A 26,077-nucleotide genomic window follows, 5' to 3' on the forward strand; every position below is an offset into this window, starting at 1 on the left:
TGAAAGGTATCCCTCATAAATAAAGGGGCTAAAGTACAAAAAATGTCCTCAAGGGAATCCAGCCAAGATGGAGGCAGAGGTAGACAAGCTTCACTTCCTTGTACAATGAAAAGAAGGACAACAACCAATTTAAAAACAAACAAACAAAAATGTAGAACTGTCAGAAAATCGAACTGTATGAAAGTCTGACAACCAAGGAGTTAAAGAAGAAACATTCATTGAGACTGGTAGGAGAGGTAGAGATGGGCAGCCAGAGTGGAGAGGACACATGGCAAGGCAGCAGCTGGTGGACCAGGAAGACCCACAATAGAGTGCAGGTAGCTGGGAGGAAAAATTGGGGAGGAAGAATTGGGGAGCAAGACAGACCATGCAACCCAGTGTTCCAGCACAGGAAAGGAAAACTTCAACACTTTTGGTGGTAAAAACCTGTGGCGGCTGCAGCAGCAGAAGAAAATGCCAGTCTCACAGGAGGGTCTGTTGGAGGGGCCCACAGGGTCCTAGAACAACACAAGCCCACCCACCTGGGAATCAGCACCAGGGCATCACTTTGAAGGGCTCAATTAACTTGTGGGTAGCAGGGGAAGTGACTGAAAGCAGGGTGAAAACCAAGCAAGTGGCATTGTTCCCTCTCTGACCCTTTCCCCACAGACAGCACCACAACACAGCAAAAAGGGTTGCCCCACCCTGGCAAATACCTAAGGCTCTACCCCTGAACATGTAACAGGTATGCAGAGACAAAAAAATATGGCCCAAATAGAAGAACAGATCAAAACTCCAGAAAAAGAACTAAGTGACAAGGAGATAGACAACCTATCTGATGCAGAGTTCAAAACACTGGTAATTAGGATGCTCACAGAATTGAGGTTGGTCACAAAATGAAGGAGGAAATGAAAGCTATACAAAGTGAAATAAAGAAAAATATACAGGGAGATATAAATGGGTCGTTCCAGCCAAGATGGAGGCTTCACTTCCTCACACAACCAAAAGAAGGATAACAACCAATTTAAAAACAAAGAACAACCAGAACTGCCAGAAAATCATTTGCATGTAAGTCCAACAAACAAGGAGTTAAGAAACATTCATCCAGACTGGTAGGAGGGGTGGAGAGACAGGCAGCCAGGCCTGAGAGGACATGTGGCAAAGTAGTGCACCACTTGGGCAGTCCCACATTCCCGTGCAGATAAACCAGGAGGAATAACTGGGTAGCGAGACAGATTAGCCAACCCGGGGTTTAAGCATGTGAAAATAAAGACTCAAAACTCGTGGCTGCAAAAAAATCTGTGGGGGTTAAAGCGGCAGGGTAGACTCTAAGTCTCACCCCAGAGACCACTGGAAAGGCCCACAGGGTCCTAAAATGTACACAAGCACACCCACCTGTGAATCAGCACACAAAAGGGCACAATCTGCTTATGGGAAGTGGGGGAAAGTGAGATGAAAGTGGAGCAACCCAGACAATTCCCTCTCTGACCCCTTCCCCACAGATAGCACTACAATGCAGCAAAGAGGGTGGGCCCCACCCTGGCAAATACCTAAGGCTCCACCTCCTGCCACATAATAGGTATGCCAAGATAAAGAAATATGACCCAAATGGAAGAACAGATAAAAACTCCAGAAGAAGAACTAAATGACAAGGAGATAGACAACCTATCTGATGCAGAATTCAAAACACTGGTAATCAGGATGCTCACAGATTTGATTGAGTTCAGTAACGAAATAGAGGAAAATGTAAAGGTTGTGCAAAGTGAAACAAAGGAAAATATACAGGTAACCACCAATGAAGGGAAGGAACTGGGACTCAAAATCAGCAGTTTGGAGCAGAAGGAAGAAAGAGACATTCAACTGGAACACAATGAAGAAACAAGAATTCAAAAAAAAATGAGGAAAAGCTTAGGAACCTCTGGGACAATTTCAAATGCTCCAACATTTGAATCAGAGGGGTGCCAGAAGAATAGAAAGAGCAAGAACTGAAAATGTCTTTGAAAAAATAATGAAGGAGAACTTCTCCAATCTCGTGAAGGAAACAGACTTCCAGGAAGTCCAGAAAGTTCAGAGAGCCCCAAAGAAATTAGACCCAAGGAGGAACACACCAAGACACATCATCATTACATTACCCAAGATTAAAGATAAAGAGAGAATCTTAAAAGCAGCAAGGGAAAAAGGAGTTCTCATAAGACTATGAGCTGATTTTTCTAAAGAAACCTTGCAGGAAAGAAGGGGCTGGAAAGAAGTATTCCAAGTCATGAAAACCAAGGACCTACAGGCAAGATTACTCTATCCAGCAAAGCTTTCATTTAGAATGGGAAGGCAGATAAAGTGCTTCCCAGATAAGGTCAAGTTAAAAGAGTTCATCATCACCAAGCCCTTATTATATGAAATGTTAAAGGGATTTATCTATGAAAAAGAAGATAAAAAATATAAACAGTAAAATGAAAACAAACTCACAGTTATTAACAACTGAACCTAAAACAAAAATAAAAAGAAACTGAGCAAACAATTAGAACAGGAACAGAATCACAGAAATGGAGATCACATGGAGGGGTAAAATGAGGGAAAAGGTACGGGGAATATGCATAATTGGTAGGTACAAAATACACAGGGAAAGGTTAAGAACAGTATAGAAAATGGAGAAGCCAAAGAACTTACACGAACTACAGGGTGGGATGCTGGTGGGAGGGGTGTGTAGAGTGCAGGGTGATTAAGGGTAGGAAAAAATAGGACAACCATAATAGCATAATCAATAAAATATACTTAAAATATCCCTCAAGAATAAGATGCAAAAATATTTAATAAAATATGGACTTCCGGACAAGATATAGATGTAGGTAGACACACTGTACCTCCTCGCAAAACCAGAAGGACAAAAACAAATTTAAAAACAAAAACAACCAGAATTGACAGAAAATTGAACTGTATGGAAGTCTGACAACCAAGAAGTTAAAGAAGAAACATACATCCAGACCAGTAGGAGGGGTGGAGATGTTCTCTGCCAGGGTAGAGAGGACTCATGGCAAGGAGGCAGCTTGTGGACCCGTTGAGGCGGTAGCTTGCTGACATGGCAGTCTCACATTCACATGCAGATAAACTGGGAGGAACAACTGGGGAGCAAAATAGACTGCCCAACCTAGGGTTCCAGTGCAGGGAAATAAAGCCTCAAATTTCTGATTGAAAATACCTGTAGGGGCTGAGGCAGCAGTGGGAGAAACTCCCAGCCTCACAGGAGAGTTCATTGGAGAGACCTACAGAATCCGAGAATGTACACAAACCTACCAACCTGGGAATCAACACCATAAGGGTCCAATTTGTTTGTGGGTAGTGGGGGAATGACTGAAAACTGGCAGAGAGCAGAGCAAGCAGCATTGTTCCCTCTCGAACCCCTCCCCTACAAACAGTGTCACAATGCAGCAAGGTGGGTTGCCTCCCCCTGGTGAACACCTAAGGCTCCACCCCTTACTACGTAACAGGCGGACTGAGACAAAAAAAAAATGGCCCAAGTGAAAGAACAGATAAAAGCTCCAGAAAAAATACAACTAAGCAACAAAGAGATAGCTAACCTATCAGGTGCATAGTTCAAAACACTGGTAATCAAGATGCTCACAGAATTGGTTGAATATGGTTGCAAATTACATGAAAAATGAAGGCTATGCTAAGTGAAATAAAGGAAAATGTACAGGGAACCAACAGTAATGGGAAGGAAACTGGGACTCGAATCAATGGAGTGGACCAGAAGGAAGAAAGAAACATTCAATGAGAACAAAATGAAGAAACAAGATTTCAAAAAAAAATGAGGAGAGCCTTAGGAACCTCCAGGACATCTTTAACCGTCCCAACATCTGAATTATAGGGGTGCCAGAAGGAGAAGAAGAAGACCAAGAAATTGAAAACTTATTTGAATAAACAATGAAGGAGAACTTCCCCATCTGGCAAAGGAAACAGACTTCTAGGAAGTCCAGGAAGCTCAGAGAGCCCCAAACAAGTTGGACCCGAAAAGGAACATACCAAGGCACACCATCATTACATTACACAAGATTAAAGATAAAGAGAGAATCTTAAAAGCAGCAAGAAAAAAGGAGACAGTTACCTACAATGGAGTCCCCATAAGACTGTCAGCTAATTTCTCCAAAGAAACTTTGCAGGCAAGAAGGGGCTGGAAAGAAGTATTCCAAGTCATGAAAGGCAAGGACTTACATCCAAGGTGACTCCATCCAACAATGCTATCATTTAGAATGGAAGGGCAGATAAAGTGCTTCCCAGATAAGATCAAGCTAAAAGAGTTCATCATCACCAAGCCCTTATTATATAAAATGTTGAAGGGACTTATCTAAGAAAAAGAAGATAAAAATATGAACAGTAAAATGACAACAAACTCACAGTTATTAACAACATCCTAAAACAAAAACAAACTAAGCAAACAATTAGAATAGAAACAGAATCACAGAAATGGAGATCACATGGAGGGTTATCAGCTGGGGATAGGGACAGGGAGAGAGGGGGAATAGATACAGAGAATAAGTAGCATAAATGACAGTAGAAGATAGACAGGTGGAAGTTAAGAATAGTATAGGAAATGCAGAAACCAAAGAACTTATATATATCACCCATGGACATCAACTAAAGGTGGGGAATGTGGGTGGGAGGGGGTATGCAAGGTACAGGGGAATACAGGGGGGAAATGGGACAACTATAATAGCATAATCTATAAAACATTTAAAAATATTTAATAAAATATTACGAAACCGAATGCAATGTGTGTGCACAATATTACATCTTGGTCATATAGTGTTTAACTTCCAAAGTGCAAGATTGGCTTAACAATCAAAAATCAATAACTATAATCCTGTTCACTACCAGATTAATGGAGTAAAATAACATGGTCATTGGACAAAATTCAACATCATTTATAATAAAAATTGTCTCCAAAGTAAAAACAAAAGGGGATTTCCTCAACATAATAATGTGCATGTAAAAAACCCATACATCTAATATTATACTTAGTAATGAAACATTGAAGAATTTTCTCCCTATGATTGGGGACAGACATAAATATCCTCTCATCATTTCTATTCAACATTGTGCTATTGTGTCTAGGCATTGGCACAATGGTTAAATGATAGGAAAGGTAAAATGAATGGAAAGGGAAAAATAAAATGGCTTTTATTTGAAGATGTTATGATTGTTAAATGCAGAAAAGTCCAAGTTATCTTTAAAACAACTATGAAATCAAAAGAAGTAATTTTATAGTATTGCAGTATAAAAAGTAATTATATAAAAGTAAAAATAATACTAAGTCAATTAATATTTATAAGATAAAAAATTAAATACCATTTATAATAACATCTAAAGTCATAAATTACTTAATGAAAGTCCAATCCCTATATAATAAAAATAATAAGATATTGATTATAAAAATTAAAAGGTTCTTAAGTAAATGGAACTATATACTAGTTTATGTATTAAGGTCTAAATATCGTTATCAATTACCCCAAAATTGTAGAAATGTACAAACTGATTCTAAAAGTTATTTAGAAATGCAAAGGATATAATCTACACAAAATAATAATCAAAAGAGGAAGAAAGTTGTAAGACTTAAGTCTACCTGATTTGAAGACTTACTCACTATAATGCTATTTCAACAAAGACAGTGTGATAATAGTAAATGAATAGATCAATGGAACAAAATGGAGAGCCCAAAATTAGACACACAAATAAAGTCAAATGTTTCCAGAAATGGTACCAGAAAAGTTCATTTGGAAAAAAATTCTCTCCAATAAATTTTAATAAAATGAAACATTCATACTTTTAAAAAGAAATGTCAGTCTCTATCTCACTTCATTCAAACATTATTTCAATATCAATAATGCCTTAGAGATGAGATAATATTTTATACCTCCAAGGAAAAATTGGAAATATCTTTATGAACTTATAGTAAACAATTTGTTAAATAAGATACAGAAAGTACAAACAATAAAAGAAAAATAAATTAAATTTCATCAAAGTTAAAAAATTCTGATCATCAAAAAGGCCATTGTCTAACCACTACGACTGTAAGTGAATATGCAAGCCACAGACTGGAAAAAAAGTTTACAAAACTATATATAATAAAAGACCGGTATGCACAATATATAAAGAATAGCTAAAACTCAACATTAAATAGTGTTTTTAGCTTGTACAGAACTAGAAAGTTGTTACTCCTATCATTGGTTACATTAACAATCAACAATATACCTCGACAGTTAGGCCTCAAGGATTCACTAAGGCCCCTTCGTATTTCTCCCACCCATGTACTTCACCAAGATTTAAACACCCACCAGTTCCAGGAGAAATCGGCCCTTTTACAATATGTAGATGACCTATTGCTGTGCTCAGTTACCAAAGAGGCATTCATAAAAGGTTCCATTTATTGGCAGCAACAGATAGCTGAAGAAAGACAAAGTCTAAGGAAAAATTAACAATTATCTTTGGATAGTCTTCATTACCTGGGACATGATCTAAACTGTCTCTTAAAAGATTTAAACTAATCCAGGAATTTCATAGACCCACAGCTAAGTAACAGCTTTGTAGCTTTCTAGGCTTGGCTGCTTATCGCAGACTATGGGTTTCTAATTTTCCTCTATTAACTTCCCTACTCTATAAAATTACTACAATTGCAGTCCCTGAACCACATCCTTAGGAAGATAAAAATGAGCAGGTTCTTATAAGACTTAAATAATCACTGCAGGAATCACCTTTCTTAGGGATACCTATCTATTCAAAACCGTTTACTTTATTTGTGCATGAAGGAAATAATCAAGCACTGGGAAATCTCATGGAAGAACATGGTAAAAACATAACTTAATTCAATTGATTGTGCCTATCTCAGCTGTTTTAGGACCATAACTGCAGCTGCAAAGTTAGTGGAAAACCCAGCAGATTTAACGCTGAGAAATGATGTTGATTTGCAAACTCCATATGTTCTCTAAAGTCATCTTAACTCTGAATTGGCACAACATTTATGTAAGATCCTTCTTAAACTCTGTAACATCCTTAATCTTCCTACATTATTACCTCTACTTTACAAAGGCCAGCAGCATGACTGAGGTTATAAAGTTCCATTATGTGACACTACATCCTGATTTACAAGACACCATTTAAAGTAATTCTGATTTAATCTTGCTTGTTGATGGGTCATACTGTAGAAATGGAATAGAGAATTTTCAAGCTCGTTATGCTATTAATAACAAATATGACTGACATACTCAAAAGAGGAAACCTTCTACAAGCTAAATCAGTCTAACAAGCAAAGCTTTGCTCCCTTAAATTAGCATGTCAGTTATCAGAAGGAAAAACTGTAATTATTTACATTGATAGCGGGTATATCTTTGGAATAATCCATGATTCTGGGATATTATGAAAAAAAAAAGGGTTTCTTAAGTCCCCTGGGACCCCAATCAAAAATGAGGAACAGCCATGGCTGCTGTATCTCAGTGTTTTGGGTACTGTCCTGCAAACCCAAAGGTCCAGGGTCTGATTCCCAGTCTAGACACATGCTTGTGTTGAGGGTTCAGAGCCCAGTTGGGGCGCATGCAAGAGTCAACTGATTAATGTTTCTTGCATTGATATTTCTCTCCCTCTCTTTCTCCCTCCCTTCCCCCAATTCTGGAATCAATTAAAAAAAATGGTATTGGTACATTTTCACTGGTATTATCCTGGAAAGATAAAATCATCATCTGCAACTCCCAGGTCATTGCTAAGGGTTATAAACTTTCAGATTTTGTCATCGCTTTTCAGTTTTCATCATCAAAAAGCTCATCTGTTCATTAATAGTGCCACCTTAGTGGAAGTAGTTTATGCCTGAGAGAATTCATCTTTGTCTTTGCTGGTTGTTATTACTCTCCTTGGGCCTATGAATGGCTACATGAATAGCCACAACCTGGAAATGCCTCTTAGGTTATCCAACTATACTACTAATTGCTTACAAAAAAACTGAGATACCTCATTGGTCAACTTCCCTGAATTTACATTTTCAAGTTAGGAACTACTAGGTTTCTCATGATTTAGAATTTGCTTCCTCTGGCACACAGATACTTTCCTGGTTAGAAGTAAATACAAATGAGGCTGTAATCAGGAACCTCTCGTAAGCTCTTGAAAATATTACAGAATCCGGTTAATCCAATAGCTGCTCAAAAAAAAAATCCTTAGACTCTCTGGCCAAAGTTGTTTTAGAAAATAGGATAGTCCTTGATTTTCTTTTAGCTAAGCAAAAAGTGTCTGTGCTGTGGCCAACACCACCTGCTGTACCTGGATTAATACTTCTGAGGAAGTTGAAGCTCAATTACATACCATCATTGAGCAAGCCACTTGGTTTAAAATGGTGACTCCTGCCAAGTTTGGTGTGGCTTAGTGGATTGAGAGCCAGACTGTGAAGTTGCCAGTTCAACTCCTAGTCAGGGCACATGCCTGGGTTGCAGGCCAGGTCCCCAGTTGGGGGCCTTGTGAGAGGAAACGAATCTCTCTTACACACTGATGTTTCTCTCCCTCACTTTCTCGCTCCTTTCCCCTCTCTCTGAAAGTAAATAAATAAAATCTTAAAAAAATAAAATGGTGACTCCTTCAACAGGGTCTTTCTTTGATTGGTTTGGGTCTTGGGGACTATGGTCCAGATGTGTACTTCAAACATTGGTAATTATCTTGTTTATAATTATAAATAACCTCCCTGGTGCATTGCATTCTCAAAAGCTTTACATGTGTGTTCACAGCACTGTCCACCAAGCAAATGATCTCCTTAACTTTGGAATGTCAAAAGGGAAATGAATAGAATGACCAAGTTAAAGATTGTGAAACACCTGTCATAGTGTACACATGCCAGAGTAAATTGCAACCTCGAACCATTGCCCAGCCTCATCTGTGGGCTGTGAGCACTGAAGGGGGTTGTATAGTGTGAAAAAAAATATTGTGAAACTGAAGCTGTGATCTGAGAGTATCACAAGGATCAATTCAAGCAAGAGCATCTTGACCTGTGAATTTCATAAAGAGGGCCAATAAAAGCTGTGAGAACTACAGAGTGGTAGCTGACAGTGGTGCTAATGCTTTAAATTTTGATCATACTTCTCAGTGAAGCTGAGAATGTGATCAAAAGGGAGGAATTATTAAAAAGAAAATCGCAGACCCAAAATGGAGTCCCTTGTGCTAAAACTCAAAACACCAAACTTAAACTTAATATCTAACTCAATTGCACCTTCACCCTTCTTCAGAAATGTGATCTTAATCAGTAAATCTGGAATTTTATAGTAACTACCAATGAAGTAATATGTCTCATGGGCCCTCTCCATTCCCCGCCCCCCACCCCCGCAACAAAGCTGGGTCAATCTGCCTGATCAAAACACCTGCCTTCCCTAAAGGAAAGTGACCTTGCCTGAAACAATATTTTTTTATGTATTTTGCTAATAACTTTCTTGTCCCACCCATTATCTGCCTATAAAAGCCTTCCAATTGTATGTACAGTTTCTCAGATCACCTCTCACCATGCCAGATGGAATGCTTCATGATTCATGAATCAAGCAAGCAGGCCAATTAGATCTTTGTCACTGGTAGACGAATGTACAACTATTACATTTACCAAATGTATACCAAAACTGTACAACTTTCTGCCAATCCTTTGTTGTCTCAGGCTAGTACTCGATTGAATTTTTCTTCTTTAACAGTAGTTAGATAAGAAAAAGAAATACAGATCATACATATTGGAAAAAAGAAATAAAAAGGTCTTAATTCACAGATTATATGATTTTATATGTAAAAAAAATCCAAGGAATCTACAAAACATCTCCTAGAAGTAATAAATGAGTTCACCAAGGCTGTAGCATAAAAGAACATGGAAAAATCAATTTAAAATTAATTAATATAAATAAGTGAAAAATTCAATTTTATTCTTATATAGTAGGAATGTGCAATTGAAAACTGAAACTAAAAAAGATCATTTACAGCAGCAACCCCAACAAATAAAATACTTTGATGTAAATATGAAAAATATGAAAAGTTTTATGTTTTTAAGCATTTTTTACAATAAAATGCTCATAAAAGAATTTAAAGACAATATAAATAACTGGTGCTTGTGGATTGGAAGATACAACATAGTAAATATGTCAACTTTGCCCAAAATGACATACATTTGGTGTAATACCAACCAAAATCTTAGTAGCGATTTTTGTAGAAATAGAAAGACAAGTATTAAAATTTATGTGAAAAAACATAAAATTAAAATGAAGTAGTAAGAAACTCACTAAAGGATTTTAAGACTTAACAACAAAGCCACAGAATGGTATTAATGAAGACATACACACACAGATCAACCTAAAAGAATAGCCAGGAAGTAAAAGCATGCAAATACGATCCAGTGATTTTTAACAAAAGTACAAAAACAATTCAATGGAGAAATTTGGAACTCCATATACAAAAACAAGAATCTTAAATGATATACTACATCTTATACAAAATTTAACACAAAATGGAAGATACAACTCAATGTAAGCTTTAAACCATAAGGTTTTTATGAGAGTATAGAAGAAAATCTTAGACCAAAAAACTTAGACAGTAACATTTGTCTAATGCAAAAAAATAATCCTTAGAGACCAGAAAAAAACACATTCCACAGGACATAAAAAGGATTATTTGGATTTCATAAATTTAAAAATTTTTGAACTAGGAAAAACACTGTTAAGTGAATAAAAAGAAAACCTACAGACTGGGAAAAAATGTTGTAAATCACATAGTAAGTAAAGGACTTGGGTCCCAAGTACAATATTAAAAAATCTTAAATATCACCACAACATAAATAAATGGCCTAATTTAAAATTAAAAAAGGTCTTTAACAGATACTTCACAAAAGAAGTTATGAAAAGATGTGCAATGTCATGAACCATTAAGGTAATAAAAACGATTATGAAATAGCATGTGCTACAAAGGAGCAATAATGTATGAATGATTCAGATTCTCTACATCCTCATCAACATTTGCTGTTGTTACTATTTTTTTTTATTTTAATCATTCTTACTGGTACATAATGATATATTCATTGTGGTTTTAATTTGCATTTCTCAATGGGTGATGATTTTGAACATTTCATGTACTTAATTGTCATCTATACATTATTTTACTTGAAATGTATGTTCATGTCTTTTACCCACCTTATTTTTTTATTGTTGTTCAAGTACAGTTGTCTCCACCTTTCCTTCACTACCCCCTCCAAACCCATGCCCACCTCCCACCTTTGATCCTACCTCTCCTTGGTTTTGTCCATGTGTCTCCCATACATTTTCCTTGATGGCAATTCCCCTTTCTCCATTGCTCTCCCTTGCCCCACCCACCCCCAGCTCCCACAGTCAATAAGGTTAATTTTTTTCTCATTGGATGTCCAATGGCTCTAGCATTACTTGTTGAAATAACTATGCTCCCCTTATCAAATTGTTTTTCCTCCTCTGTTACAAATTAGCTGGGTATATGCACGTAGGTCCATTTCATGATTGTTTCTTCTGTTTCATTGAGCACTGTGTCTATCCTTCTACAATTAACACAGCTATGTTGACTAACTGTAGTTTTATAGTAGACCTTAATATCAGACAAATTCCTCCCACCTTTATTGTATTTCTCAATATTCATAACTGAGTTTTTAAGTACCTTACTCTAACCTAGAGCCTGAACACATCAAATGTACCTCTAATACCCCATTCTTTAAAAAAAAAATTAATAGCTTAATATTTTTTTTATTAACTATTTTATTCCTGTTCAATTAGTTGTCTGCATTTACTCCCTACCACACCCCACCCCACCTCAGCCAGACCCTCCTCCCTACCTCGCTTCCACAACCCCCTTGGTTTTGTCCATGTGTCCTTTATAGTTGTTCCTGAAAATGCTTCACCCCTTCCCCCTGTTATCCCCCTCCCACTTCCCCTCTGGTTACTATCAGTTTGTTCTTTATTTCAATGTATCTGGTTATATTTTGCTTGCTTTTTTGTTCTGTTGATTAGGTTCCAGTTAAAAGTGAGATCATATGGTATAAATACCTATTCTTTTTTAAAAAAAAATTTTAAAGATTTTATTTATTTATTTTTAGAGAGGGAAGGGAGGGAGATAGAGAAAGAGAGACAGAAACATCAATGTGCGGTTGCTGGGGGTTATGGCCTGCAACCCAGGCATGTACCCTGGCTGTTTGTTTGTTTTTTTGTTTTGTTTTGTTTTGTTTTTAAAGAAAGTAGGACTCTTTTTTTTTTTTACGATTTTTTAAATTTATTTATTTCCATAGAGTGAATGGAGGGAGAAAGAGAGAGAGAGAGAAACATCAATGTGCAGTTGCTGGGGGTCATGGCCTGCAACCCAGGCATGTACCCTGACTGGGAATCGAACCTGTGACATTTTGGTTCGTAGGCCGCACTCAATCCACTGAGCTATGCCAGCCAGGTAAATACCTATTCTTAAAGACAAAAAATTCAATCATGGGGAGTGAAAAGAATGAGACCATGAAAAGCTTAATTTTAGGTTGTTACAAAATTGGCATTATTTCTGCAGTGCAAGGACTACCACTCCCATATCATAATTCACATAAAGCATTTTGAGAACATGTGAGTGACACACTGGATGAGTGATTATTTGTGAAATCAGTCCTTTTCACATAGACGTCTCTCTACATTATCTAACCTACACATGCACTAAATAACACATAAAAACATCAGTGATTTAATTTATATACAACAGATCAGTCTCTCTGAAAGTAAATGGTTATAAAATACTGAAATAAAAATTAACAATTTACTATAAATGTTAACACTTGAAATATTTTCTTGTCTAGAAAATATTTAAGCACCACAAATTAAAAAGACAGGATGAAGAACCAGATTTCTTTTCATTTTTTGCCCCTGTGCTAACTGCACTTTATTACATCTTTACTTAAGGATCTTTTCTCCTTCTCTGCCCTTCCTATCACCCACTTGCCATAAGGATCCTTTATATGAAATGATGAGCAATAAAAAAAAAATGTTGGACATAAAATAAAATAATATTGAATGTCAACTATAATTGGTACAAACTGAATTTTAAAAATAAAGTACAGTATAGGAAATGGAGTAGTCAAAGAACTTATACACATTACCCATGGACATGAACAATGATGAAGGGATCGCCTGAGGGAGTAGGGGGGTGTTGGGTGGAAGAGGACAATTGTAATAGCATAATCAATAAAACATAGTTTTAAAAACTAAAAAAAAATAAAGAAAATCCTGTGTCCAAGTGAATTTTTTTCCTAGATGAATCTTTGCAAGTAATTCAACTTGGGGTTCTGTTAAACAATGAAGCACCATCTTTTATGCCCATTGAGTACGATGTTGGCTGTAGATCTCTGATATATGGCCTTTATTATGTTGAGGAATGCTCCCTCTCTTCCCACTTTGCTGAGTGTCATTATCATAAATGGGTGCTGTACCTTATCAAATGCTTTTTCCACACTTACTGATATGATCATGTGATTTTTGTCTTTGCATTTGTTTATGTGATGTATTACATTTATTGATTTGTGAATATTGTACCATCCTTGCATTCCTGGGATGAATCCCACTTGGTCATGGTGTATGATCTTTTTAATATATTGCTGGATGTGGTTTGCCGATATTTTGTTGAGGATTTTAGCATCTATGTTCATCAGAGATACTGTACTGTAGTTTTCTTTCTTTGTTGTCTTTATCTGCTTTTGGGATTAGGATGATGCAGCCTTCATAAAAAAAAGGTTTGGGAGTCTTCCATTTCTTGATTTTTTGGGAATAATCTGTGAAGGATGGGGGTTAGTTCTACCTTAAATACTTTGTAGAATCCTCCTGTGAAACCTTCTGGTCCAAGGCTTTTGTGTGTTGGGAGTGTTTTGATTACTGCATCAGTTTCATCAGCTCTTATTGGTCTGTTCAGGCATTCTTCTTCTTTTTCATTCAGTTTTGGAAGATTATATTTTTCTAGAAATTTGTCCATTTCTCCTGTGTTTTCAAATTTCTTGCCATAAGTTCTTTGTAGTAATTTCTTACAATCCTTTGTATTTCTGTGGTATCAGCTGTAATGTCTCCCCTTTCATTTCTGATTGTAGGTATTTGGGTCTCTTTCTTTCTTGATGAGCCTGCTTAAAGGCTTCTCCGTTTTGTTTATCTTTTCAAAGAACCACCTCCTGGTTTTATTGATCCTTAGAACTGTGCTTTTAGTCTCTATGACATTTCATTCTGCTCTGATTTTGGTTATTTCCTTCCTTCTACTTGCTCTGGGCTGTCTTTGTTGTTGTTCTTCTTCAAGTTCTTGTAGGTGTAGGGTTAGGTTGTTTATTTGAAATATTTCTATATTTTCTAGGTAGGCCTGTATCACTATGAATTTCCCTCTCAGGACTGCCTTTGCAGTGTCCCATAATTTCTGGATTGTTGTGAGTTCATTTTCATTTGTTTGTGGAAACTTTTTGGTTTCTTCCTTGATCTCACTTTTGATTCATTCAATGTTTAATAGCATGCTGTTCAATCTCCATAAGTTTCAGTGTTTCTGAATTTTTTCCTTGAGGTTGGTTTCTACTTTCAGTCCCTTGTGGTCAGAAACCGCTTGATATGATTTCGATTTTCTTGAATTTGTTGAGGCTTGTTTTGTGTCCTATCATGTGGTCTATCTTTGAAAGTGTTCCATGTGTATTTGAAAAGAATGGGTATTTTGCTTCTTTGGGATGAAAGGCTCTCTCTATATACATATCAATGAAGTGCATTTGATCTAGGGTATCATTCCATGCCACAATATCTTTGTTGATATTTTGTTTGGAAGATCTATCCATTTTTGACAGTGGGGTGATGAAATCCCCTACTATAATTGTGCTGCTGTCAATATCTTTCTCTAAGTCCTCCAACATTTTCTTTATGTGTTTGGGTGCTCCTACGTGGGGTACATATATATTTACAATGTTTATGTCGTCTTGATGGATTCTTCTTGTGAGTACTATGACATGACCTTTTGGGTCTCTTTTTTTTTGCCCTTTTCTTGAAGTCTATTTTGTCTGATATGAGTATTGCTACCCCGGCTTTTTTCTTCCTGGTTATTTGCTTGGAAAATTTGTTTCTACCCCTTCACTTTCAGTCTGTGTAGGTCTTTTGTCCTGAGGTGTGTCTCTTGTAGGCAGCATATATGTGAGTCATGCTTTCTTATCCATTCAGCTATTCTATGTCTTTTGATTGGAGCATTCAATCCATTCACATTTAAGGTTATTAATGATAGGTACTTATTCATTGCCATTTTTTTTTGTGCCTGTGTTCCTCTCTCTCTCTCACTCTTTTTCTTAAAGCAGTCCCTTTAGTATCTCTTGCAGAGCTTGTCTGGTTGAGGTGTATTCTTTTAGACTTCTTTTGTATGGGATGCTCACTATTTGGTCTTCTGTCTTAATTGACAGCCTTGCTGGGTAAAGTAGCCTTGATTGCAGTCCTCTAGCTTTCATTACTTGGAATATTTCTTGCCATTTTCTTCTGGCTGGGAACATTTCCATTGAGAAGTCAGCTGCTAGCCTATTGGGGCTCTCTTGTATGTTACTTCCTGTTTCTCCCTTGCTGCCTTTAAGATTCTCTCTTTGTCTTGGAATTTTGCCATTTTAATTATGATGTGTCTTGAAGTGGGCCTCTTTGGGTTTCTCTTGATTGGGACTCTCTGTGTTTCCTGGATTTGTGTGATTTTTCTCTCATCAAATTAGGGAAGTTTTCCATCATTACTTTTTCAAACAGGTTTTCTATTCCTTGCTCCTCTTCTTCTCCTTTTGGTATGCCTATGATATGGATATTATTATGTTTCATATTGTCTTGCATTTCTCTTAATCCCTCTTCATTCTTTCTGAGCCTCTTTCCCTTTTCTTGCTCCTTCTGGGTGATATTTCTACCTTGTCCTACAGCTCGCTGATTCAATCCTCTGCTTCATCCAGCCTCCTTGTAATTCCTTCCAATGTGTGTGTGTGTGTGTGTGTGTGTGTGTGTGTGTGTGTTTTATTTCTAAGATTTTATTGTTCATTTCTTCCTGGGGTTTTTTATAGTTTCTATTTTCTTTTTCTTGCTGATGTAGTTCTCACTCATTTCCGTGTAGTTGTCTGTGAGTTTCTTGAGCATCTTTATAACCATTATTTTGAATTCTATATCTGACAGTTTGCTTACCTCCATTGCATTTAGGTCTTTTAGTTGGGAGTCTTTCATTCACCTTGATTGCATGTTCTTTTTGTTTTTCCCATTTTGAGTGACTCTTTTTGTTTATTTCTACGCTTCCTGATGTTTCACTTTGCTAGCTGTCTTTGTAGGGTGAACTTCAATGGTAGGAATTCTATGAGGTTCAGTGGTGTGGTCTCTTTGATCTCCTTGTCTGGATGCTCTAGGTTTGCCCTTTCTTCTTTTGTGTGGGCTCTCTTATTGTAGTTGGGTTTTTACCCTTTGGTGGCTCCTTTGTTGGTGGCTTTTCTCCTCCAGTAGGTATGTGATCAGTGCAGGGGGTAGGCAAAATGGATTAAGAGAGCAGGAGAGTATTTTATGGAATTTAAAGTACCAGCAAGTAGAGAAGAGACAGGAGATTCTTTGGATACGAATGGTATTAATTGTGATATTTCACCCAACTGGCCACTTTTTATGAAAGGTGAAAGAGATAAGACTCTTGTTAGAGAGGAGGAGGATTGTAAGCTGAATATGGAGAACAGAGTGCTTGTGCAAGGTTAGACATTGAGATGTAGTGAGAGTAAAGGAGAGAAAGCAGGTGTAGTATGAGAAAGAATAGAGTTAACCACAATAATAATAATGCTCGGGATTGAAGTGAAGTATGCTAAGATCATGGAGGGTTTCTGTGTAGTATGTACAATTGTATGGAACAACAATTATTTATAGTTGTACTGGAACAACAATAGCATGATTAGAAATGTATTATTTGGATAACCAGAAGAAAAAAGTACATGATCAAGAGTTGTGTGTTATTGCAACACGGGTGAAATAAAAGAAGGAAAATTTAAATACAATACATACAGAATAAGGAAAACCAGTCAAACAATGAAATTAAACAGAGAAATAAAAGGAGGAATACTAAACATAAGAGAAATAAATGAATACTAATAAAAGTGCTAAAAATAATGAAGAGATAATAATAATACATATAAACAATAAAATGTCAGCTCTGTGGGATAGCAAAGTGTCATTTGTCTCAGTTTCTCAGTTTTTTGGGGTTAGCCTTGTGCTCATCCTTTCAATCTGTCTCTGGACCCTTCATAACTCCACATCTTATTGTGTTACTTGGGGGGAAGAAAAAAAGGAAAAAAAAGAGAGGATCCAAAAAGAAACGAAAAGAGAGGATCCAAAAAGAAGAAAAAAAAAAAGCCTCCTGGAGACTTTGAACAAGTTTAAAGTGAGTTCTGCTGGTCTTCCTAGATGCCACAGGAAAAGGCAGACTGGGCTTCATTTTTCTCCCTTCCTATGGTTTTGAGAGGATGGGGATCAGGTCTGGTTCACAATTTCTTGGCCTCTGCTGGGCCAGGTCCTCCATGAGCTGCCAGGCTCAAATCAGCCACTCATTCTCTGGGCGCCCATCATGAATCAATCTCGGGCACATAGAGCCTGAGGCAAGCTATGCATGCATGTTTCTATTCAGCTACAGAGTCTCTGGGCATGTGAAGTTGAAATCTCCCTTGGGGTATGCCAGCTGCTGCTGAGTGTTCCTTAGAAAGCAGCTGCCTGCCATTCTTAACAAGTGCCCAGCTTTTCGCACAGCCCAAATTTCCAGCCACTCCAGAGACTATCTGAGTTAGGGTCCAATACAGCCCATCTCCTCCCTTCTCCCGGTGTTGTCCAGCACCTCAGTTTCTCTGGTATCATTGTCCACAGTCCCTGCAGATGTGTGCCACCTCTGTGTGTCTCCCACTTCACCTCTATTCCCCCCAATGACTTCCAGCATCCAGGTCCCTCCTCGTGCCAAGCTGCTCTCCCTGCTCTGGTATGGGAGGGTGCTGGTGCTCTAACTCTCCTCCCCATATACTTCGGCAGGTGCCAGGCCAGGGGCCTCAGCAGCCTTGGTCCCCATGCAGATCCCAGGGATCTTACTGTCCCAGTGCAATCTCCTTACCATCTGTTTTTCAATGTCCTCTGCAATGTTTGGCCTCCAAACTTCATATAGGCTGTGATTCCATTGGCTGTTCACTCCGTTCCTCAGAAGATTGGCTAGGTGTTCAAGTTGGGCACAAGGAGAACCGGGCTCCACTCCCACCTATCTTGCCACCATCTTCTCTAATCACAATTATTTCAATAAAATATAAAACTAAAAAAATCTTAGGCATTTGTAAAGTTGTTCACTCTGCTACAGAACCTTCTAAATTACTTAATATTATCAATGACCCAAACCTTAATTGCACATTTCAAAATTGCCTACCTAAACTGGGAATTTTACTGAGATGAAACAATTAATATACTTTTCTAAAATGTTCAATCTATGCACCATTGCCAAGTAAACATTTATAACTACCTGTGTCTATAATTAACTAGGGCTTTGATGGAAACAGTTAAGAATAGCAAGGAACTATGCACAATTTAAAAAACTACCTCTTCAATGCTATTATTTCAGGGGCATTTTGAGTAATTCTTTTCAATATAAAGTCAATAATATTAGCAGAAACCAAACTTGGCCAACATTATCATAAGACTTAACATAAAATGAAAATCAAACAATATGTGGAAACATGTTTTAAAAATGCCACTTTAGAACCCAGTGTAACTATGATTCTATTCAATTCACCAAGCATTTTATGAATATGTGATATATGCAGTGCTCTTAGTTCTGAAGGGGAATACAAATTATATCCTCTAGAACAAGTCTGTCAAACTCATTTTCCCTGGGGGCCATATCAGCCTTGCTGTTGCCTTCAAAGGGCCGAATGTAATTTTAGTACTGTAGAAATGTAACTACTCCTTAACAGTTAAGTGAGAGCTCAGCACTGCTGCTGAGTAGAAGCAAGGTGTTGGGCTGGATAAAACAAGGTGGAAGGCCGGATTTGGCCCATGGACCTTGTCTTTGCTACCTGTCCCTTAGAAGTTCACAACCTAGTTAGAAGGTCAGACACATAAATAACTAATGATGATACATGGCAGACATGAAGTATTATAACAGTAATGATCTACAGTGCAATGGACAAAGCTTTGAGAAAGATTTGTTGTATGATGCAAGAGTCCAGAGCCATTTACGAATCAACCAACACATTTAAATATACGCTGAACTTCAAAACTTTCTGTAATGTGGCTTAAGAATTGAGAAGGAAAATTACAAATACATATTAAATATAAAAAGATATAATTTTAAATAATTCTGTGTAAATTCTAACATATTGGTAAGTTTCTTAGTAAAAAATAATTGTTTTTCTTGGGATATGAAATAAATGTTCATAAAATACAATGTATGCCATGGCTGGTGTGGCTCAGTGGATTGAATGTTGGCCTGTGAACTATAAGGGTCACTGGTTCCATCCCCAGTCAGGGAATATGCCTGGATCGTGGGCCAAGTCCCCAGTAGGGGGTGCACAAGAGACAACCACACACTGATGTTTCTCTCCCTCTCTTTCTCCTGAAAGTGTTCAGACTTCATGAACACAAAGGTAGAAAAGCACATTTAAATTGGAATACTGATGCTGCCTCACTGACTGGAGAAGAACGTCAAGTAGATAGCCTAGATCATGTTACCCTCACAACACACAGCTTTGCTCGGAAGACGTTCCTGATGCTTGCCTTCTGTGACATATGTCAGAAGATCCTGCAAAATGGATTTTGATGGCAGACTTGTTACTATAAATTTCATGAGCACTGTAGCACCAAAGTACCTATTAAGTGTGTGGACTGGAGTAATGTCAGACAACTCTTATTGTTTCCAAATTCCACTATTGGTGATAGGGGGGTCCCAATACTGCCTTCTTTTACAATACATTGATGTGAGAGTCTGTTTCCTGGATGCCTGTTAGTTCCCAGCAGATACTCCACACCTCACATTTCCACATTCAGCACATCCAGCCCCTCCTCTGAAGGTTCCCACTCCTAGAGTCAGAGGTCAATGTCCACACCAAATGTCCATGTGGTCAGCACCACTCTGCCTGTGGACAGCAGGATGATTGGGGATGCAATTCAAAGTCACAGTGAATCAGTCTAACCTTCAGTCTTGTCCAGTAGTCCCAACAATCTGAGCCCAGTGGGCTGCTCACAGCCCAAAAACCTCTATACCAGAACAGAGAGAGTGGGCACCAGGATCTGGCACCCAGGAGAAAAACAAAATTAGGCCTTATAGACAGAGAGATTAAAGCTATCACTGGGAAACAGAAGCCAGTAAGGTGATGCTCTCAACTCAGACTGGGTCAAGCTCCTTTGGAACTGTTTATAAGGGCAAGTGGCATGGAGACATTACAGTAAGTATCCCAAAGATTGTTGATCCCACACCTGAGCAGTTCCAGCCCTTCAGGAACAAAGAAGCTGTCCTGTGCAAAACACAGTGCGTGAACATCTTAGTCTTCACAAGGTACACAATGAAAGACAATGTGGCAATTGTGACCCAATGGTGAGAAGGCAGCAGCCTCTAGAATCACTTGCATGTCCAAGAGACAAAGTTCCAAATGTTCCAGTTGATTGACATTGCCAAGAAGATGGCTCAGGGAATGGAATAAGTGCATGCAAAGGACATCATCCAAAGAGACATGAAATCCAACATTATATTTTTCCATGAAGGCCTGACAGTGAAATTTGAAGATTTTGGTTTAGCAACAGTAAAGTCACACTGTAGTGGTTCTCAGCATGTTGAACCCACTGACTTTATTCTGTGGATGGCCCCAGAGGTAATCCAAATGTAGAATAATAACCCTTTCAGCTTCCATTCTGATGTCTACTCCTATGGCATTGTGCTGTATGAGCTTATGACAGGAAAGTTACCTTATTCCCACATCAACAACTGAGATCAGATCATCTTTATGGTGTGCCAAGAGTATGCCTCCCCAGACCTTAGTAAGCTATACAAGAACTGCCCCAAAGCAATGAAGCAGCTTGTCACAGGCTATGTGAAGAAAGGAAGACAGGTTTCTTTTTCCCAAGACCCTACCTTCCACTGCGCTACTCCAACACTCTACCAAAAATCAAGATAGCACTTCTGAGCCAACTCTGCATCAGGCAGCCCACACCGAGTATATCAACGCTGATCATGTTCCCTAGACTGCCTGTTTTGTAGCTGACTGCACCTCCACTTATGTCACCAGGGGAAAAAGGAAAGTCAGCAGACATCACCCTTCTGCTCCCTTTCTATGGGAACAGAGAGCTCGTTTTCAGAGAAGCTGCTGCTAAGGACTTTCTAGACTACTCATAGGGCCTTACTTCATGCTGTCTGCTTTTCTACCCTGTCTGGCCCTGGAAGAGACATGCCATTCATGATGCTGGTTTGTCTTACTCCCTGGGACCTGTGTCCTCCATGCTCATCAGCTGTGCCCCTTCCAGCTGTACCAGTAGCTGCTGATGGCAATATATGTATGATCTGGGCCCCAGGCTATTGGTTAACTGAGTACTTTTAGGGTAAGAAAAAGCAGCTGGAGGGGAAATGATGGTAGGCAAACCAGCCCTGATGAAGAGATACATGGATGAATTTTGAGTAACAGGTCGTATGAAAAATACTTATATCACAGGAAGTACTTTTCATCAGAGAGAGTGGTATGGCACCAAACAGGTAGTTTTGCACATAATGCACCAAACAGCCCAGGACTGTTGATATCACGACCACCTAAAGGAGTCTGCTTTGGTACTATGGAACTTGAGTTTGGGGACACTTCCATTTCTTGGAGATCTCCAATGCATTGGGATGGTTTTTCAGAGGAGGTGCCTGGCCTGCCCCTCCCAGTCTCCACCATCTTAGGAAGCAGTCTTCTATCATGCTGAATTTTTTCTTTCAGGAGCTGCCCCTATGGGGTGGGTCCACCGGCCAGCCTAGTCTCTCAATAATCACATATGTATGCAAGGAAGCCAGGAATACAAGAAATATATTTTCTTGATGATTTGGGCTTTAATTTTGTTTTTATTGTACCCGATGAAATACAGTTATCCAATGGTACCTCAATTATGTTATTTTAATAAAATAAATTAAATGTAAAAAATAAAATAAAATACAATGTATATTAAGAAGTTACAAAATATTAAGTTCAACTTTTGAGTAATTTGAATTATTTAAAATTACTAAGGAATGTTGGTTTAGTTGTTTGTCAACCATGATATTTTAGCTATAAAAGTAAATTATGAAAAGCTAATGAACTTTTTTTAAACACATAAAATGTCTCAACATTTATTTTATCTAAACATGCACTTTTTAATTACAATTGTTCTTGCATAAAAGAACATGCCCATTGGTATGTTCAGGAGAAAAGACATTGTACCCTTCAATTCAGTAAAATCCCAAGCATCCTAAAGAATACATTTTTATAAACATTACAGAGTCTTCAATACATAATAAGATACTCCACTTTAAGCATAGACTTGACCCCCTTAAGCCCAGCAACCTGTTGGTACCTGACCCCTCCAAAATTGGTTACCAGTATGTTGGGCAATCTGGACTTGACAGTGGTGTCACCATTGACATGGCATCCTCAGAAGAGCAGCAGTTCCTTTTTTAGATCATGGATCTACAGATTGATAATTCTGCCATTTCCATTTAATTTCCTGAAAGTCAGGGTTGGCTTATGAAAAGTTGTTAAACAACATGCTAGTGTGAAATGTCAACCATCACTCTAAATGGCAAAGCTGCAAATGGCCTAGCTAATTGTTAAGAGTGCTGTAACACAAAGACAAATGCACAAAGAAAGAGAGAGGTTTCTTTTTCTTCCTCTTTTATTCTTTTGTTCACCTTTTTTCTCTTTTTTTTTTACTGGTACCTGGCATTCCAAGAAATATCTATTAAAACACTGCCTGAACACAAGCAAAAGGAACAATATATTTCAATACCACATATAACAATGGTTTCTGCAAACATAAGTTGTAAAAGTCACGAAACAAATGGATAAATGCAGCCCTCAATAATCAACAATAACAAACTCTGGAAAAGGTCAAGAACCTGATTTCCAGAGTTACCATATTAAATATTTGAATTCTGTTTTCAACCAAAAATTACAAAGCATATAAATAAACAGGAAACCATAGCCCATTTAAGAAAAAAATGATAGTCATCACTGAGCAATTTTAGACATAGCCTTTATTAGACAAAGACTTTAAAACAACTGTCTTAAGTATACTCAAAGGGCTAAAGAAAATCATTGACCACAAACTAACGGCAATCAGAAAAACCCTGTGTGAACTAAAGAAAAATAACAAAGACATAGGAAGTATAAAAATGAACAAATGCAAATTCTAAAGCTAAAAAGCAAATTTGAAATGACAATTTTACTAGATATGTTCAGTATCATGTATCAGTAGGCAGAAGAATCAGTGAACTTTAAGGAAGGGCACTGAAATAAATGATCAAGTTTGTGTGGCAGAAAAGAAAAAGAATAAAGAAAAATTAGTATACTCTAAGGGACCTGTGGGATACCATCATGGAAACAGCACACACATTTCAGAAGTACTACAGGAAAAAAGAAAGTAAGTCAGAACATTTGAAGAAATAGTAGCAAGAAACATCCCAAGTTGGATTATATACGAATCTACACATTCAAGAAGTTTAATGAGGGTGGTGGGGCTGGATTGGGAGTAAAAAAGAGAAAACTGCATTTGAACAATGATTAAAATAAAATTTAAAAAAAAAGTTCAATGAATTCCAGGTAGGATAACTTCAAAGAGATTCACTACAAATTCAAATCAAACTGTCAACAGTCAAAGATATAGAGATAATCTGCATTGCAAGAAAGTGATAGGGGACTCAAGAATAGAAAATTTTAGTTCAAGGTAAAAAGTTATAAGCCTTGCAAGTAATGTGTATGTTAAAGCTTTTGTTTCAGAAACTACAGATAAGGCCCATCCTAGGAAAACAGCCGCCAGGCTCTTGGGGCAGTGATAGAAGATTACTGCCTGGGGACAACTGGAGGCATCCAGGCCTTTATATTCCAGGGAGAGACAGATGACCACTCTCCCCTGGGAACAGCTAACTGCCCAGGACAGGAATGTTGCAGCTTCTTTCATCTAATCCTCCCTAAATCTCAAAGCCCTCACCACACCTTGTTTATTCCCTGGTATAAAAACATTTGCCTGGAAAGAAGAGACAAGATGGTGTGTTAGGGTATGAACCCACCATCTTCTCAGATCACCGGCCATCCGAATAAAGCACCCATAAAGATTCTATCCTTGTCATTGCTTATTGGGTTTGGTAGTTACAGGCAGCCGAATGCCAGTGTCTTTTACAGTTTCAAAAGAAGCAACTCATCACAAAGAAGGGATTTTAAATAAATAACAACTGATGTCTCATCAGAAACCATGGAGGTCAGAAGGCAATGGGTTTACAATGTCAAGGTACTGTAAATTAAAAAAAAAAAACTTAAAAATTAAGGGTTCTAGTTACCTAGCAGAAACCATCCTTCAAAAATGAAGGTAAAATTAAGACATGTTTAGATGCAAGCATCAGCTTTTTCAAGATGGCAGCCAAATAGGTGGAAGCTGAGTCCGTTTGCTCTAGTGCCCAACTCAGATTCTCAGGTGATCTTCTGACAAAAGACCTGAACAATCAATGGAATCTTAGCTGACATGAAAGTTTGAGCCAAGGAGTACAGAAAATACTTCACAATGGGCAGTAAGGAGATTTTATAAGTTGAAGGGGAAACATCCCATGTGTGGTGCCTGTAGCTGCAGGGAGATTGATCATAAATTGTGGCTCTCTCTCCTTTCAAAGCAGGGGCCCCTAGTCCCAAGAGGGGAGCCCACAGACTAAGGCCAGGAATGATTTGGGAGATTGTGTGAGGTCACACACTGCAAGGAGCTCATCATTCATAGCTACAGCACCAAATGCCAACTGGGAGACTGCCAGAGAGAGGGGGGGGGGACTCTATCTGCACCTGGATTGGGCAGAGGCAGGCTGAGAGACCAGCCATGCCCTTGAGAGACTCTGGCTTTGTAGAAAGGTGGTATGGGTGGAAAGCCAGACAGTGACTTGGTGATGCAGTAGGTATGCCTCATAAAGACTTTGCAATAGGGGAGCTGAAACACGCTTGGCAAGGACCCTGTGTGTAACTGCCATGCCAACAAAGGGACAAGACTGAGACCATGGTTTGCTCCTACTGAATACAGGTGGGTAAGGAAATCAGAAAATTACACAGCAAAGGGATTTCTGGTCCCAGCCCAGCTCGGCTAGCCAGGGGCTATGCAAAACAAAGTTTGGGACTGGGTCTACTATGAGGACAGTGGGCTGGGGATTAGATAGGCAAGAGTTGAGTACCTGACATTATTTATAGCCAGGCAGAACCAATTTCCTTGGTAGAAATGAAACCTCTGGGAAGGGAGGGACTACCCAGCCTCTACCTCCTGCAAGACTGGCAGAACAGGCAGGACAGGCTCAAGAACTCCATGCAGAGTGCATATCCACAGGAGAAAGGCAGGAAGAGAATCTCTGAAAGGACTGTTTTGAACTTCTCTCAGGGAGACAGAATACATTGGTTCCTAGGGCCCTATTCCACTGAGGTCAGCAAAGCAAGTGGTAATCAAGCCACCTCCCCACAGCTTCAGCTCTCACATAGCTGCCAAGAGCACCAAGTAGGAAAGAGGTGACCCTCCTAGACAGGTTGGCCCCTCCCTTGAAACAGACAACTAGTTCACCAGAAACTATACATTACTGGATATAAGATGGGGCAGACCAAGATGGGTGGTGTAGGAGCAGGAGAACACAACCACAGTTTTCCCAGAAGACTGAACAATGCCTCCCAGGGGAGACCCATGGGTCCCATCCTCCAAAAGGTAATACAAGCCCTCTCCAGAGGCAGGTGAAGGTGGTAAAATGGTGGTGCTAGAAGTTGCATGATGCACTTATCGACCTTGAGCTGAAAAAAAGCCAGAGGTAGATTCAGAAGAAGAAAGCAAGCAAACACCAAACTCCACTGAGACAAATTCCACCTTGTTCT

General features: G+C 38.5%; 1 protein-coding gene and 1 pseudogene across 1 annotated transcript in view; one reads left to right on the forward strand and one right to left on the reverse strand.

Moving 5' to 3' along the window:
• The window catches only part of COL4A5 (collagen type IV alpha 5 chain), a 295,836-nt gene that overhangs the window by 224,216 nt on the left and 45,543 nt on the right, over positions 1–26,077 (reverse strand). The window lies entirely within an intron of this gene.
• LOC114505546 lies at positions 16,683–21,646 on the forward strand (annotated as a pseudogene).

This window comes from Phyllostomus discolor, chromosome X (assembly GCF_004126475.2).
Source record: "Phyllostomus discolor isolate MPI-MPIP mPhyDis1 chromosome X, mPhyDis1.pri.v3, whole genome shotgun sequence".
NCBI classification, from domain to species: Eukaryota; Metazoa; Chordata; class Mammalia; order Chiroptera; family Phyllostomidae; genus Phyllostomus; species Phyllostomus discolor.